At 44.1% G+C, this 14,871-nt stretch overlaps 1 non-coding gene across 1 annotated transcript; it reads right to left on the reverse strand.

Moving 5' to 3' along the window:
- Positions 1-14,166: 14,166 nt before the first annotated feature.
- Positions 14,167-14,272, reverse strand: LOC125597982. The gene has a single exon (XR_007332114.1). It is a non-coding gene; the product is annotated as a small nucleolar RNA R71 (small nucleolar RNA).
- Positions 14,273-14,871: the final 599 nt, after the last annotated feature.

The following is a 14,871-nucleotide window of genomic DNA, read 5'->3' on the forward strand; positions in this document are numbered from 1 at the left end:
AGTACTGTTAGTTGAGTTGAGTGAGTATATGTATGAAGAGCTAAGGAGTTGAAGAGGAAAGGAGATGAGGAAGCTAAGGGAGTTAGGGAGAGCATGGTACGGACGTCCGTACAAGGCCGTACAAGCCGTACAGTCCGTACCTCCAAGCCTCAACCTAAACTTACCTTGCAAAGTGAAACGGTAACTAGAAGAGTTACTCAAGTGGAGAAGGATCAGACCGTTTAAGGGATAAGGGACGCGCATTGCCAGGCTGGACAGCTGGAAAGCTAAAGCAAACTTTAGTCCAAGATGCCATAAGACGTGTGATGCCTCTTAGTGGCTAATTTGAATCCTTACCTTGACTTCACATGCTTACCCTTAACCTTGCGATTTGTAAACCCTAGTAGCTCCCTATATATTGTAACTCATCAACACTAATAAAGATTATGCAGTTTGAGTCTCTCTAATCTCTTAGACACTATGGTTCTCTCTTAGACTCTAAACGTTTCTCAAAGTGACTAGTCTTTCATAATCTCTTCTAAACTTCACCTAAAACTCTCACTTACATTCTAGTTACTCTAAAGATCTCTTAATCTCATATGGTATCAGAGCCAGGTTCATTAGAATCTGGGGTTTGATCTTTAGAGAGTTACAAGGCTTTGAAGCTACACGCGAGTAGCTTTGAAGGTATTGGAGCTGCGCTACGTTCTGTGTTTGTGCGTGACTCAAGACTCAAGGTTGGTGTGTGTACGTGATTCAAGACTCAAGAATTCATCAGATTCAAGCTGTTCAAGTCAAGCTGAGTAAAGATGGAGCATGGGTTAAGCATGAGGATGAAGGGGCGGTTACTTTCAAGGGTAGCAACTACCTTGTGTGGTCTCGGATGGTGAAGACTGCGGTGGGGAGTAAGGGTTTGTGGGGGCACATCACAACAGGGGAGGCTCCGAAATCATTACTCAGGGAGGAGATCAAGAAGAGGTCTCCAATGAAGCGGCTGTGGAGAAATGGCAACAAGAAGACATGCTGGTGATGACGGTTCTACACGCATCCTTGGACCAGCTATCTTGGATGCTTACAGCTACTGTGAATCAGCCAAAGAGCTGTGGACACGCTGAAGAAGGTGTATGGGAACACTTCCAACCTCAGCCGTTGTGTTTGAAGTGAAGCTAGCGATCAACCGTCTTGCACAAGAGGACATGGAGTTCACTAAGCACTGGGGAGGTTCAGGTCCTTATGGTCAGAGCTGGAGATGCTGAGGCCGAGCACAACTGATCCAGATCAGCTGAATGAGAGGCGCGAGCAAGACAAGGTCTTTGGGCTGCTTCTCACACTAAACCCGGCCTACACTCAACTCATTCAGCACATGTTGAGGTCAGACAAGTTCCGGACCTTGAGGAGTGTTGTGCGCAAATCCAAAGGGAGCAGGGATCTATGGGGTTGTTTGGAGGAAGGGGGAGCTCTCTCTTGCCAATCAAGCAGCTCATGAGGACTCAACCGAGGCTCCACAAGCAAACAAGGCATCTCACGGGAAGTATGAGGACAGGAAGTTCAATGGCAACTGTGATCATTGCAAGAAACATGGTCATAGAAGAGCCAATGCTGTATACTTCACCCACCCTCAAGCCGGCCAAGTTCATGAAGGAGCGTGAGGGAAGGGCAATGTGACTGAAGGTTCAAGGGAGCTGGCACCAGCAAGATGAGTGAAGTGGATGGGCTTGGAGGCAATGATGGGAATGGGAAGTCTCTTGTGGCTTACACTGGCGCCTCAAGCTCACGCAGCAATGATGACTACATCAAGAGATCAGACCTTGATGCACTCTTCAAAATGCTAAAGGAAAACGGTAACACTTATGGTTATTCCTTTGGAGCTTCTATGATTGCATATAAGGATGATCACTTGATTAGAGAACTAGTAGAACGGTTAGAAACTAGAAATGAGTATAGAAATGCCCATATTGCTAGAACTGATAGGATTCACGCAACAACACCTCCTGAAGTTGGTTCACCATCCCACCTTGATCATGAGGGAGGAGAGACACATGAGGAGGAGCCTACGCAAGAGACTAACCAAGATGAAGGAGAAGAGAGCATAGGCTCTGATGTTTCAGAGTAATGTTCCAAAGAGATTCTGGAGTGATGCGGTTGCCACTGCTTGTTACTTGATCAACAGAACTCCAACCAAGGTTCTGAATGAGAAGGCTCCATTTGAGGTTCTGAACAGGTACAAACCAGTGCTTGATTACTTGCGAGTATTTGGATGTCTATGCTTTGTGCTCAAACCAGGAGAGATGATCAACAAGCTAGAAGCAAGAAGTACTAAGGCTGTGTTCATAGGATACTCAGCTACACAGAAAGGATACAAATGCTATGACCCTATAGCAAGGAGAGTTCTTGTATCTAGAGATGTGAAGTTCTTGGAAGATAGAGGATACTATGAAGAAAAGAATCAAGAAGACTTGAAGGACTTAACATCAGACAAGGCTACCACCTTGCGGATCATCCTTGAAGGTCTTGGAATCAGTACATCCCAGGATCCAAGAGATCACGCAACAACACCTCCTGAAGTTGGTTCACCATCCCACCTTGATCATGAGGGAGGAGAGGACACATGAGGAGGAGCCTACGCAAGAGGCTAACCAAGATGAAGGAGAAGAGAGCATAGGCTCTGATGGTCATGGGCATGATCATGGTGTGATACAAACACCTTCTCAAGATGAAGTGTGTAGAAGAACAACAGGAAGAAGAACCGGTTGTGCAGCCACTAAGAAGGAGTACAAGGATAAGGAAGGATCCTTCCAGTTGGGTAAACACGAGAGTGTACTACAATGCCCAAGCTGTGGAGCATCCTTCTCAAGCCGTGTGCTCCTTTGCTCAATATCCAGAAGCACATTGCGCTTTCATGGTAAACTTGGATGAGAATCACATCCCAAGAAGCTATGAAGAGGCAATGAAGGATAAAGAATGGAAAGAGTCAGTAGGAGATGAGAAGCAGGAGCTATGATCAAGAATGATACATGGTATGAGAGTGAGTTACCAAAAGGGAAGAAGGCTGTGACTAGTAGATGGATCTTCACAATCAAGTACAAAGCGGATGGAAAGATTGAGAGGAAGAAGTCAAGACTAGTTGCAAGAGGTTTCACTCAAACTTATGGAGAGATTACATTGAGACCTTTGCACCAGTAGCTAAGTTGCACACAATCCGGATTGTATTAAGCTTGGCTGTGAATCTTGGATGGGGCTTATGGCAAATGGATGTGAAGAATGCATTCCTACAAGGGGAACTTGAGGATGAAGTATATATGCATCCCCCACCAGGCTTGGAACACTTAGTGAAGAAGGGAAATGTGTTGAGACTGAAGAAGGCTATCTATGGGCTGAAGCAATCACCAAGAGCTTGGTACAACAAGCTGAGCACTACTCTGAATGGCCGAGGCTTCAAGAAGTCTGAACTAGATCACACTCTCTTCACACTCACAACTCCCTCAGGTATGATTGCACTCCTTGTGTATGTTGATGATATCATTATCACAGGAGGAGTGATAAGGAAGGTATCATAGCAACCAAGGAGTTTCTTAAATCCATGTTTGAGATTAAAGACTTGGGAGAAATGAAATACTTTCTTGGGATTGAGATATGTAGATCCAAGGAAGGTTTATTCATGTCCCAAAGGAAGTATACACTTGATCTTTGAAAGGTGCAGGGCTTATGGAGGCAAGACAGCAAGGATGCCTATGGAGGATGGCTACAAAGTTCCACGAGAGGGGGAGATTGAAGACAGCAAACCTTATCAGGATCCTAAACTCTATAGAAAACTAGTTGGCAAATTGATTTATCTTACTATAACTAGACCTGACATTTGTTTTGCTGTGAATCAGGTGAGTCAACACATGCAAGTGCCTAAGGAACATCACTGGCGCATGGTGGAGAGGATCTTGATGTATCTCAACGGCTCACCTGATCAAGGAGTATGGATGGGCTGCAATGGAAGCACTGAAGTGGTGGGATACTGTGATGCGGATTGGGCTGGTGATAGAGCAGACAGGAGATCAACCACAGGCTATTGCACATTCATTGGAGGCAACTTGGTGACTTGGAAGAGTAAGAAGCAGAAGGTGGTGTCTTGCTCAAGTGCAGAAGCTGAGTATAGAGCCATGCTGAAGCTCACCAACGAGTTAGTATGGATCAAAGGCATCTTGAAGCATTTGGAGATTGATCAAGCCACACCAATGACCATGCATTGTGACAACCAAGCCGCCATTCACATTGCCTCCAACTCGGTGTTCCATGAGAGAACCAAGCACATTGAAGTTGATTGTCACAAGGTGAGGCAGATGATCACCTTAGGAGTCATCTTGCCATGCTACACAAGGAGTGAAGATCAGTTAGCGGATGTGTTTACCAAGGCTGCAAGACAGAAGACAATGGAGTCCATTCACATCAGGTTGGGCCTCATTGATCTTGGGAAGAGAAGGAGCTAGTCCCCTTAGCTGCAAGGTCTTTACTCTTTTTCCCTCATCAAAGTTTTATCCCATTGGGTTTTCTTTGGTGAGGTTTTTAATGAGGAAGATCTTGTGGCTGTCCAAGCTTAGGCTTTCACAAAGCTAAGCTTGAGGGGAGTGTTGAGTTGAGCTGAGTATATGTATGAAGAGCTAAGGAGTTGAAGAGGAAGGAGATGAGGAAGCTTAGGGAGTTTAGGGAGAGCATGGTACGGACGTCCGTACAAGGCCGTACAAGCCGTACAGTCCGTACCATCCAAGCCTAACCTAAACTTACCTTGCACAAGTGAAACGGTAACTATGGAAGAGTTACTCAAGGGAGAAGGATCAGACCGTTTAAGGGATAAGGGACGCGCATTGCCAGGCTGGGACAGGCTGGAAAGCTAAAGCAACTTTAGTCCAAATTGCCATAAGCGTGTGATGCCTCTTAGTGGCTAATTTGAATCCTTACCTTGACTTCACATGCTTACTCCTTAACCTTGCGATTTGTAAACCCTAGTAGCTCTCCTATATATTGTAACTCATCAACACTAATAAAGATTATGCAGTTTGAGTCTCTCTAATCTCTTAGACACTATGGTTCTCTCTTAGACTCTAAACGTTCTCAAAGTGACTTAGTCTTTCATAATCTCTTCTAACTTCACCTAAACTCTCACTTACATTCTAGTTACTCTAAAGATCTCTTAATCTCATAAGTACACTGCTTGAGAAGATTGAAGATGTTTATGAGAACAAGATCAATCTTAGGAGAGTGTATGAAGTCAAGAAGGTGATCAGTGGAGTTAAGCAAGGAAGAGAAGAGTTCAATAACCATGTGAGGAAGCTACAACACTTGTGGGTTGAACTACAAGGTTGAGATCCCATGTGGATGGGGATGCTACACCAGAGCAAGAGATGGTCTTGAAGCTCTTGGCGAGCATGGAGTCATCATATGGGTGGCTGGTGGAGATGGTTCTAAGAGGGGAACAGCTTCCGGAAATGGAAGAGATCTGTGTGCTTATAAGAAGGGCGTATGAGATAATGAGAGATGATGAGAGGCTAACCATGAGTAGGAGTGAGAGCTCATGGAGCCAACTGGGAGTAGGAGTGAGAGCTTCCAGAAGCTAACCATGAGTAGGAGTGAGGGCTCATGGAGGCTAACCGGGAGTAGGAGTGAGGGCTTCCAGAAGAGGAGGAGGTGCAGAATGCTATCCAAAGCTTATCACAATAGGAAGGGTAGGAAGAGAGTTGTGGGAGAGTGTTCTTACTCAGCCTACATGGGGGAATCAGTAGAAGACAGTGGGGTGTTAAAAGAGCAGGAGAAAGGGAGTGGAGCTGATGATCGCATCACCAGGAAGAATGGAGTGTTCATGGAACATGTACAAGCCTTAGCAGCAAGCAAGAAGCATGCTATACAATCCGGAGCTTCTAAACCCATTGTGATTGATTCTGGAGCAAGTCATCATATGATCAGTGATAGGAGGCTATAAGTGAGATCAAGGCTGCAAGGGAGTGTTATGATAGCTAATGGTGCTATGATCCCAATAGAAGGAGTGGGAAAGCTCAAACTGTTTGAGAAGGACACGGCTGCCTTCTACATGCCTCAGTTCACTTCAAATCTATTATCTGTGAAAAAGCTACCATTGATCTTGATTGTCAAGTAGTATTCAGACCTGATGAAGTTGAGTTTCAAGATTTGAAGACTGGGAGAGTCATTGGCAGAGGAGACAGCAAGAATCAGCTATACCATCTTCAAATGGCTAAGAATTCTAAACCCTTTGATTCTGTATGCTTGAGTAGTGCTGTTGATAGGGTTGATAGTATGACTTGGCATGCTAGGTTGGGACATCCTCATGCTCGTGCAATTGAATTGATCATGCCTAATATGTCATTTAATCACTTAAACTGTGAAGCATGCATATTAGGAAAGCATTGTAGGACTGTTTCCCAACATCAGAGACTACCTATGAGCATTGTTTTGATCTTGTGCACTCGGATGTGTGGACAGCTCCTTGTGTGTCTAGGATAGCCAGAAGTACTTTGTGACATTCATTGATGAGAAGTCTAAGTATACATGGCTCACATGCTTGTTCCATCCAAGATAGGGTGCTAGAAGCTTTTATAAACTTCCAAGCATATGTTACTAATCAATACAATGCTACTGTGAAGGTACTAAGATCAGATATGGAGGTGAATACATCAGCAATGCCTTCAAGAGTCATCTAGCCAAGCATGGGATTGTACATCAGACTAGCTGCCCTTATACACCACAGCAGAATGGTGTAGCTGAGAGGAAGACAGGCACTTGATGGAAGTTGCTAGATCGATGATGTTTCATGCAAATGTACCAAAACGCTTTTGGAGTGATGCTGTGCAGACTGCTTGCTATCTCATCAACCGGGTCCAACCAAGATATTGAAGAATCTGTCTCCATTTGAAGTGTTGAACAAGAACAGGCCACACATTGATCACCTAAGAGTTTTTGGGTGTGTGTGCTATGTCATGGTTCCAGGAGAGCAGAGAAACAAACTGGAGGCAAAGAGCACTAAGGCAATGTTTATTGGATATTCAATAACTCAGAAGGGGTACAAGTGCTATGATCCTGATGCAAGGAGAGTGTTGGTATCTAGAGAGGTGAAGTTTGTTGAGACAAAAGGGTATTATGAAGAAAAGAAGTGGGAGGATCTGAAGGATTTATCTCAAGCTCCCTCTAATAAGGCAACAATACTGAGAGTGTTGTTGGAGAAGCTAGGGATAGGTTTATCCCAGGATCAGGAACAAGGAAGGAGAGAGCCTTCTAATCAGGCAGGAGAAGCTGGAAGGACAACTCCTCTTGATCATGAGAGGGGGAATGGATCTGAATCTGGTGAGCAAGAGCAAAACCAAGAAGATTCAGGTCATCATAATCAAGAGGATGGTGCTCAGTCTAGTAGAGATGGGCAAGGACAGTCTACTGGTTCAGATGAGAGTGTGGCTCAGTCTACTGGTTCAGATGAGAGTGTGGCTCAGTCTACTGGTTCAGAGGAGAGTGGAGCTCAGTCTAGTGAAGGTGTGCAGCAAGAAGCACAAGAAGAAGAACAAGTTCAGGTTTTGCGGAGAAGCACAAGGATAAAGAGGGATGCTTCCAACTGGGTAAACACGAGAGTGTACTACAATGCTCAGGCTGTGGAGCATCCTTCTCAAGCCGTGTGTTCCTTTGCAGAATATCCAGAAGAGCACATGGTGTTTATGTGTAACTTGGATGAGAATGAGATACCAAGATCTTATGAAGAAGCTATGAAGCACAAGGTGTGGAGAGATTCAGTAGGAGATGAAAGGGATGCAATGATCAGGAATGACACTTGGTATGAAAGTGAGTTACCTAGAGGAAGAAGGCAGTTTCAAGCAGATGGATTTTCACGATCAAATATCTTGCAAATGGGGAGATAGATAGGCACAAGACCAGGCTGGTTGCAAGAGGATTTACACAGACTTATGGAGAAGATTACATTGATACTTTTGCACCAGTGGCCAAGCTTCACACAATTCGAATTGTGTTATCCATTGCAACAAACTTGGTGGGATTTGTGGCAGATGGATGTGAAGAATGCTTTCTTGCAAGGTGAGCTAGAAGATGAGGTATATATGCTTCCTCCTCCTGGTCTTGAGCATCTAGTGAAGCCAGGAAACGTTTTGAGATTGAAGAAAGCTATATATGGGTTAAAGCAATCTCCTAGAGCCTGGTACAGGAAGCTGAGTACAACACTCAATGGGAGAGGGTTCAGGAAGTCTGAACTAGATCACACACTCTTCACACTGGTCGGACCATCAGGGATCATTGTGATTCTAGTGTATGTGGATGATTTGATTATCACAGGAAGTGATAAGGCTGGGATTAAAGCTACTAAAGAGTTTCTCAGGTCAGTATTTGATATCAAAGACTTGGGAGAGATGAAGTATTTCTTGGGGATTGAGATATGCAGATCAACGGAGGGTTTGTTCATGTCTCAAAAAGGAAGTATACAATGGATATGCTGAAGGAAACTGATGTACTTGGAGGAAAGATAGCTAAGACACCTCTTGAGGAGGGGTATAAGGTCTTGCGTGAGGGGGAGGTTGAAGAGAACCAATTGTTTGAGGATGCTAAGCTGTATAGGAGGATGGTTGAAAGCTGATCTACTTGACGATTACAAGACCTGATATATGCTTTGCATTGAATCAAGTGAGCCAGCATATGCAGGCACCAAAGGTTCATCATTGGAAGATGGTTGATAGGATACTGAGGTATTTGAGTGGCACATCTGGTCAAGGAGTTTGGATGGGTTGTAATGGCAGTACAGAAGTGGTTGGATATTGTGATGCTGATTGGGCAGGAGATAGAGTGGACAGGAGATCAACTACTGGGTATTGTACATTCATTGGAGGGAACTTGGTCACTTGGAAGAGTAAGAAGCAGAAGGTTATCTCCTGTTCAAGTGCTGAAGCTGAGTATAGAGCCATGTTGAAGCTGACAAACGAGTTGGTGTGGATCAAGGGGATCTTGAAGCATTTGGAGATTGAGCAAAGTACTCCTATGACAATGCATTGTGACAATCAAGCAGCTATCCACATTGCTTCTAACTCAGTCTTTCATGAGAGACGAAAGCATATAGAAGTTGATTGCCACAAGGTGAGGCAGATGATTATACTTGGAGTGATATTGCCATGTTATACAAGAAGTGAAGATCAGCTTGCAGATGTGTTTACTAAGGCAGCGAGAGTAAAGACAATGGAGTCCATACTATCAAGACTTGGACTCATTGATCTTACTCCAATGAGCTGAGCCCCTTAACCATGGAGTCTCCACTCTTTTTCCCTCATCAAGGTTTTATCCCATTGGGTTTTCCTTGGTGAGGTTTTTAATGAGGGAGGTCTTCATGGTTTCCAAGCTTGACTTGTTCTACATGGTCAAGCTTGAGGGGAGTGTTGAGATGAGGAGATGAAGAGTTGATACATGGATAGAGGAAGGGATTTGGAGCAGGCAGTAACTTTGGAGATTTACCACAGTAAAGTTACTGTGGTAACTGAGTTAAAAGACTTGGGAAGTTACCTTGCATCCATTTGGAGAGTGAAACACGCCAGGAGGAGTCTGGATAAGCTAAGAGGAGTTTGGATAAGGTCTGGTCAAGGCTAGAGAGCTTTAGACAGGCTGGCACCAGCTGGAAAGCTAAAGCAAGATACCCAAGCATGTGAGGAACCTTATTGGCTAGTTTGAATCAAGCATCTTTGACTACACATGCTTCTTATCCTAGCTAGACTGAACCTGGACGAATTTATGTATCCCTAATCTATATGTGTTGTAAACTCTCTCATTAATCAATCTAATGGAGTTTTGAGTCTCTCTCTCTCTAGTCTCTCTCTTGTTCTTAATCTCCAATCTCTTTAATTCTCAGATTAGACTTAATCATTCTTTAAATCACAAAATCTAATATGGTATCAGAGCCAGGTTGCTTTAAAAGGAGAGAGTGATTTCGTTTTTCTAAATGTTCTTGAGTGTTCTTGAGTGTTCTTGAGAGTTCTTGAGAGTTTTCAAGAGCTAGATCCTTTGAAGTTCAAGTTTGTGTCTGTTGGTGTTTCTTTTTGAGAGTCAGCTTCAAGGGAGTCCCTTTAGGTGTTTGACAAGGTCAGAAGAGGGGTCTAGCTTGTGGTTGAGCTGGGCGTGTATTAGAAGCATTTGAGGGAAGATTTAGGCTAAAGAAAATGGAGCTGCTTCAATCTGGTACAACAAGGCGTGAAGAGAAGAAAGAGAGAGGGAATGAGTGGGGGTGGTTCTCACAAATGAAAACAACTCTGAAAGGTGTGGAGTTTGGAGAAACCATGAGAAGGAAGAGTCTTTGAAGGGTCAAGTTGCTGAGAAAGATCAGACAGCAAGAGAAACAAGTGGAAATTGCTTTAGTCTTGAAGAAAGTACACTGCTTGAGAAGATTGAAGATGTTTATGAGAACAAGATCAATCTTAGGAGAGTGTATGAAGTCAAGAAGGTGATCAGTGGAGTTAAGCAAGGAAGAGAAGAGTTCAATAACCATGTGAGGAAGCTACAACACTTGTGGGTTGAACTACAAGGGTTGAGATCCCATGTGGATGGGGATGCTACACCAGAGCAAGAGATGGTCTTGAAGCTCTTGGCGAGCATGGAGTCATCATATGGTGGCTGGTGGAGATGGTTCTAAGAGGGAACAGCTTCCGGAAATGGAAGAGATCTGTGTGCTTATAAGAAGGGCGTATGAGATAATGAGAGATGATGAGAGGCTAACCATGAGTAGGAGTGAGAGCTCATGGAAGCCAACTGGGAGTAGGAGTGAGAGCTTCCAGAAGCTAACCATGAGTAGGAGTGAGGGCTCATGGAGGCTAACCGGGAGTAGGAGTGAGGGCTTCCAGAAGAGGAGGAGGTGCAGAATGCTATCCAAAGCTTATATCAAAATAGAAAAGGGTAGGAAGAGAGTTGTGGGAGAGTGTTCTTACTCAGCCTACATGGGGGAATCAGTAGAAGACAGTGGGGTGTTAAAAGAGCAGGAGAAAGGGAGTGGAGCTGATGATCGCATCACCAGGAAGGAATGGAGAGTGTTCATGGAACATGTACAAGCCTTAGCAGCAAGCAAGAAGCATGCTATACAATCCGGAGCTTCTAAACCCATTGTGATTGATTCTGGAGCAAGTCATCATATGATCAGTGATAGGAGGCTTATAAGTGAGATCAAGGCTGCAACAGGGAGTGTTATGATAGCTAATGGTGCTATGATCCCAATAGAAGGAGTGGGAAAGCTCAAACTGTTTGAGAAGGACACGGCTGCCTTCTACATGCCTCAGTTCACTTCAAATCTATTATCTGTGAAGAAAGCTACCATTGATCTTGATTGTCAAGTAGTATTCAGACCTGATGAAGTTGAGTTTCAAGATTTGAAGACTGGGAGAGTCATTGGCAGAGGAGACAGCAAGAATCAGCTATACCATCTTCAAATGGCTAAGAATTCTAAACCCTTTGATTCTGTATGCTTGAGTAGTGCTGTTGATAGGGTTGATAGTATGACTTGGCATGCTAGGTTGGGACATCCTCATGCTCGTGCAATTGAATTGATCATGCCTAATATGTCATTTAATCACTTAAACTGTGAAGCATGCATATTAGGAAAGCATTGTAGGACTGTTTTCCCAACATCAGAGACTACCTATGAGCATTGTTTTGATCTTGTGCACTCGGATGTGTGGACAGCTCCTTGTGTGTCTAGGGATAGCCAGAAGTACTTTGTGACATTCATTGATGAGAAGTCTAAGTATACATGGCTCACCTTGCTTCCATCCAAAGATAGGGTGCTAGAAGCTTTTATAAACTTCCAAGCATATGTTACTAATCAATACAATGCTACTGTGAAGGTACTAAGATCAGATAATGGAGGTGAATACATCAGCAATGCCTTCAAGAGTCATCTAGCCAAGCATGGGATTGTACATCAGACTAGCTGCCCTTATACACCACAGCAGAATGGTGTAGCTGAGAGGAAGAACAGGCACTTGATGGAAGTTGCTAGATCGATGATGTTTCATGCAAATGTACCAAAACGCTTTTGGAGTGATGCTGTGCAGACTGCTTGCTATCTCATCAACCGGGTACTGATATCTTGCATATTTACATTGTTTTATCCATTCATCCATGAGCATTTTCATCATATAGATTAGGATTTAGCCATGTCTAGGTTGCATTTTGCATTCATTGTCCTTATTAGGTGTTGGAGTGCCACATGGAGTTCTTGGGGACATTTGGACGCATTTGGAGCTTAAAGGACGTGAAATAGGTGATCATTGGACGAGCAGAGCATGGAGCGAGTTCCGCAGCGACGTCATGAGGTCGCTCCAAAGCACCCCCCAGAGCGACTTGCCCAGAGCGACGCCCCGAGTCGCTCGCATCTCACACCCCCTCTCGGAGCGACCTCCCAAAGCGACACCCGAGGTCGCTCGCGTCTCTATGGCGAGACGACACGAAGCGAAGCCTGGAGCGACCTCTCAGAGCGACCCACTGAGGTCGCTCCCGAAGGCCGGAGCGACTTGTCGGAGCGACATGCCGAGGTCGCTCCGCGTCTATTATCTGCTCGATTTCTATTTTACTTAAGGGCTTTTGGTCATTTCATTATGCACGTTTTACATTTCTAAAACCTATGTTTTAAACATCTTTTGTAGCCACCAAGGCAGATTATCTTTTGATCTATTGAGAAATACACAAGAACTCTCTGGAGAAGTTCATCTCTTGGATTTTGATTTTATGTTCTTGTGTTCTTGTTGATTTCTTATCTATTTCTCTACATGATTAATCTGAAATCCAATATGGGTTTAAGAGGAATCATGGAGATTAGTGAGTAATCACCTTTTGAATTCATGGGTTAGGGAGATTAAGGGTGATTAGGTTAGAGCTAGGATGTTTTAGTGTAGATCATTCATATTTCCTTGCTAGTAGAGTAATCATAATGCATCTTCTGAGTTGGCCACTCAGTTGTTGATCCTTAGGCATTTCTCACCCGAAAGGTGTTCGATGAAATGCCCGAGACAACTCTCCTAGGCTTTTAGTATACTTTGCCAAAGACATTTGTTGTTAAAGATGCTAAGATAGCTAATAGACTTGTTAGTAATGATTGCTTTCATATTATTCAACCAAAGACATTTGATGTTTGAGATATGTTAGCAAATGAGCATTCATCTAGACATAGAGCTTGCTTAGAATTGTGTCTAGGCTTAAGGTTGATAGTTTGATTGATCATTTGCCATCCTTAGTTCGATACTTGATCACCCAAGGTCTAATCCCTATGCCCATGAGTTCTCTTTTCCCTTAGTCAAGAAAGTATCATTCTGTTATTGCTTTTTAGTTTTAGTCATAGCTTAAAACCCATCTAAATCATTGGTTGCACTTAGATTAAGTGAGTACTTGCATTCTCAGTGCTTTGATATCCCTCAGAACTGGTTCGACAATCTTTTATACTACAACATTTGTCTTAGGAGCCTTGAAAACTCCTAACATCAAATTGGCGCCGTTGCCAAATTCTGAGTAGATTTAAACATTGAGATTTAGTCACTTGCTTGAGACTAAGTCATTTTTATTTTCTTTTGTTACTGATTCTCTTTCTTCACCTCCCTTTAATCTACAGGTGTATGAACTTGAGGAGCAGGGGTCCATCAAACCTAGTTCCAAGAGCTGCAGACATCAGAGCTTTAGAGAGAGAGTGTGCTAGAAGAGAAGAGAAGAAGAGCAACAGGCTCATTGCAGAGATTGAACACTGACATGGGAGACATTCATCAGAAGATGCAGGCGTCAATGGCGCTAACAACAACCACCTCCAACAGCGAGCAGCTCGACCCATTGGCACTTACGACCGCCCCAACATTCATGGTCATAGATTGGGAATCCGAGCACCCGCTGTGGCAGCCAACAACTTTGAGATCAAATCAGGACTCCTCAACGTGATCGAGAACACAAGTATCATGGCTTGGCTCTAGAGGATCCATTTGATCACTTGGACAGGTTCGACAGCTACTGTGGGTTGTCAAAAACCAATGGTGTGTCCGAAGATGCCTTAAAGCTCAAGCTATTCCCTTTCTCTTTGGGGGATAAGGCACGTCAGTGGGAAGTCTCTACCCAGACTCCATCACCACTTGGGATGACTGCAAGAAAGCATTCTTGGAGAAGTTCTTCTCTACTTCAAGAACTGCTAAGCTGAGAATGAGATTTCCAGCTTTCAACAGAAGAACTTGGAAGGCTTCAGTGAAGCCTGGGAGAGATTCAAGGGCTACCAAGCTCAATGCCCACACCATGGTTTCTCTAAGGAGAGCTTGCTGAGCACATTCTACCGTGGTGCTCTTCCTAAGTACAGAGCCAGACTGGATACAGCTAGCAATGGGTTCTTCTTGGGGAGAACTGAGGAGGATGCAGAAGAGCTGGTTGACAACATGGTAAAGAGTGATGCAGTCTACAGTGGAGACCACGACAGAGGCAGTAGAACAGATGATAAGCAGACGAGGAAAGAGATCAAAGCTTTGGAAGACAAGATCGACCTTCTCATTGCTGAAAAAGCCACCCAAGAGCAGCTGAAGTTTGTTGGTAACTCCAACAGGAAGATCCACTTGCTGTCAATGAGGTTGAGGGTTTGGAAGGTCAGGAAGAGTTGTGTTTCATCAACAACAATGGTAGCTGGTACAAAAAGGAGCCCAACTTTCAGTACAACAACTACCAACAGAAATCCTATCCCAACAACCAACAGAGTGGTTATCCGCCTAGAAACAACCAGCAAGGCAGCTATCAGCCTCAGCAAAACCCCTCGTCTGGTTCCTCTGCTCCTCAAGAGAGCAGCACTGACCTTACTGAAACAAATCTTGGAGTCTCAGACTAGAAGTGAGAAGCATGTTGGTTATGAGTTGA

This window comes from Brassica napus, unplaced genomic scaffold, assembly GCF_020379485.1.
Source record: "Brassica napus cultivar Da-Ae unplaced genomic scaffold, Da-Ae ScsIHWf_1604;HRSCAF=2217, whole genome shotgun sequence".
Taxonomy (NCBI): domain Eukaryota; kingdom Viridiplantae; phylum Streptophyta; class Magnoliopsida; order Brassicales; family Brassicaceae; genus Brassica; species Brassica napus.